General features: G+C 41.1%; 1 pseudogene; it reads right to left on the bottom strand.

Moving 5' to 3' along the window:
- Positions 1-797: 797 nt before the first annotated feature.
- Positions 798-1,748, bottom strand: LOC128576754 (serine/arginine-rich splicing factor 2-like; annotated as a pseudogene).
- Between the last annotated feature and the right edge of the window lie 1,593 nt (positions 1,749-3,341).

Here is a 3,341-nt window from a genome sequence, read left to right as displayed (position 1 = left end):
ATGGGAAGTGCAGTTGTGAGACTTTTTAATAAACTGGCCAGCCATTTGTTTCTATGCAGCACAGGAGCAACCAAGAGAAAACATGAAATAATCAAGGGCTGCACTACAAAGCACCACTTGAGCAGCTAACCTGCATTACTCAACTGCTATACAACTGCATCCAGTGCACAAGGATACCTAAGAGGTTAAAATTGTATTTGACAAATAATTGTTTGAAAAAATTAAATTCTTTTTGCCCGAAATGTCTTCACACAGATCCATGTTCATATATTAGACCATTTAGGTGTGACTATAAATGGCATACATTAATACATTAACACCAACTTTTGTAGGTTTTTACTTTTAAAGAATGAAGATTAAATGAGTTAATCACTAGACCATTTTGGGCTACTCAATAGCATGTGGCTGCAGACATTTTCTTAAATTAGAAGGCCACAAATTGGATTAACAGTCTCTTTACTTTCAACCCAACGAATTTTAGTACATTAAAGAAAATGAAATCTTACTTCAGATATCAAGACCTGTAACGAGAATTTTAAGTATTTCACTTAACCAACTTACAAGATACCCAAATATTATTATTCAAATAACAGCAACCAAATTCCATATAAAATGAAGTTTACCAGCAGAGGCAAGGCTTAAAACAAGTAAGAACTTACACCACATTTTACAAACAAATACATTCTACTGTTAGTGGCTTGTTCTAAGTATTTGTCAATCAACAGAATATAATCATTGCCCTAGCCCTCACCCAATTCTCAGGTTGCTTGCTGATGAATGACTAATCTAATAGTACACTATCTTCCCTGTATAAGATACTTGGAGCTACTCCTCGATCTAGATCTAGATCTTGACCTGGACTTGAATTCCCTTTTGTATCTTGGTGGAGGGCTTCTGGACCTAGAGCTGGAACTGGTTGATGAAGACCTGGACACCGAGGAGGACTTGGCTTTGGATCTTCGGGTCAATCTGGATCTCGAAGTTGATGAAGATCTATGTCTATTGCGAGAACGAGAGCGAGAGCAAAAGTGAGAGTGAGGGCAAGGGCGAGAGTGAGAGTGACAGCAAGGGTGACATTGAGAGTGACAGCGACATCGAGAGTGACAGCGACAGCAAGAGAGACAGCGACAGCAACAGCGAAAGTGACAATGAGAATGACATCGAACACGACAATGAGAGCGAGGCTTCGACTTCGAGCGGCTGACGCGAGGTCTACTACTGGATCTGGATCTGGATCTTGACCGGATTCTGGATCGGGTCCGGTGGCTGGATCTGGACCTGCGGCTGGATCTGGACCGGCATCTGGATCGGGACCGGTATCTGGAACGAGATTGGTTGCTGCTACTAGAATGGCAGCGTCAACCACGCCTTGGGCTGTGGCTCTGGGGATCATACCTGACTTCCTTGTATCTGCGGTGTGGTGGTGGCGTTTCCCGGCCGCGGCTGCGACCGCGGCCTGGGCAGAGTTCTGGCGGGCGACGCCAGTGTGCCCACTGTACTCGAAGCTCACGGCCGTCCAGCATGATACCGTCTAGGGCATCCAAGGCATCCTCAGCATGACGCTTGTAGTGGAAGCGGATGAAGGCAAAGCCACGGCACTCCTTAGTGAGGCTGTCGCGTGGCATATACACGTCACTAACCGGCCCGTACTTCTCAAACATACGCCGTAGGGTGTACGGTGAGGTACGATAAGTCAGGTTGTTCACCTTGATAGAAGTCATAACTTCCACTTTGAGAGGACGACTGTAACTCAATAGTCTTTGTGAGCTTGGCCTCGAGCCTTTCTCAACTGAACACCCAGCCGTTGTGAGCGTATGCCAAATGGCTGCTGTTGTTTTAAAGGGTTTGCTCTAGGCTCCGCCCCTTCCTCAGTTGCTTCCGGTTGTGAGTGGTTAATAGAGTCTAGAATGTTCCACAAAGCCCTTTCCGTCCCCAGAGCCAAGACCAGCTTGAGAAACAGTGCCGCACCATTTTTTTTTGAGCTTAGTCTTATCATGACCTTTTTAGTATAAATTAAAAATCTACTTTGAAGAATGGATACAAGTTATGTAGCTATAGACGTAATCATGTGATTTGAAATCCTTTTGCTATTCTTTGTTTTGTTTTTTTGAGACAAGAGTCTCACTATGTCACCCTCAGTAGAGTACCCTAGCGTCATAGCTCACAGCAACCTCCAACTCTTGGGCTTAGAGGCTTCCCAGGTAGCTGGGACCACAGGCGCCTGCCACAAAGCCCGGCTATTTTTTTTTTTTTTTTTTGCAGTTTTTGGCCAAGGCTGGATTTGAACCTGCCACCTACCCCTTGAGCCACAGGTACTGCCCCCTTTGCAATTCTTATTCATATAGGCCAGAAATATCTTGTTTTATTTAGAGACAAGACCAAAAAAAAAATCATAAGCAGGCAAATGTAATGCAATAATACTATACTGATGGCAAAGTCACCTAGAGGGTGTGAACTGTAATCAGAAAATTAGTATGGTTCTCCTTTGCTAGAGGCTGCTTGCAAAAGTGAATGAGTGAAAAGTGTCATAACATATATTTTAAAATTATGTAATTGAATATAACAATTATTAGACTATATACTGCTTCTTTACTAACTGACCCAAGATATTATCTGATGAAGTAAGTCCATTTGATGTAGTTTTCATTTTTAAAAAGTGTTTTTACTACATACAACGAAAAGAAAATGGTAACTGTGTGAAGTGATGGATATGTTAATTAGCTTCATTGTGGTGCATAATATGTCAAAACGTCAAGTTGTGCATGTAAACACAATTTTTACTTGTCAATTATACCTCAATAAAGCTGGAAAAATATAAAAACAATTTTACAATTATATTTTATCAAATTATTGACAAGAAATCATTTCTCATAAATCATATTTCATTGCAATAAATGAATTTGACAGTGATTGGGAGATACAGAAAATGATAAAATATTAAATATTTCTCATCTTCAATGAACATTGTGTATGCTTTGCAAACCACAAAATCTTTTATGTATCGTGAATGCATATATTATATATATGTTATGGTTATCCTTTGTTGCATAACCAGCTACATCAAAACGTAGTGGCTAAAACCAACCATTTATCATTCTTTTATGTCAAAATTAGAAGGTCAGGCATTCAGGGAGGGGACTGTAAGTCTTATTTTTGTGCCATTAGAAATGATGAATGATGAATTAGCTGCAGTGTCACTATTGGCTCACTCTGAATCCACCTCTTATGACTGGTTTCCACCTCCATTTTGCTTTCTGTTTGCACAGCATCTCTGTGTTGCTAGCCTGGCAGCTGTGGGGTAGTCATATTTCTTACATAGCACTGCAGATTTTCAGGAGACC

This window comes from Nycticebus coucang, chromosome X (assembly GCF_027406575.1).
Source record: "Nycticebus coucang isolate mNycCou1 chromosome X, mNycCou1.pri, whole genome shotgun sequence".
Classification (NCBI taxonomy): domain Eukaryota; kingdom Metazoa; phylum Chordata; class Mammalia; order Primates; family Lorisidae; genus Nycticebus; species Nycticebus coucang.
The sequence above is the reverse complement of the archived record's forward strand: the minus strand, read 5'-3'. Positions and strand labels throughout refer to the sequence as shown.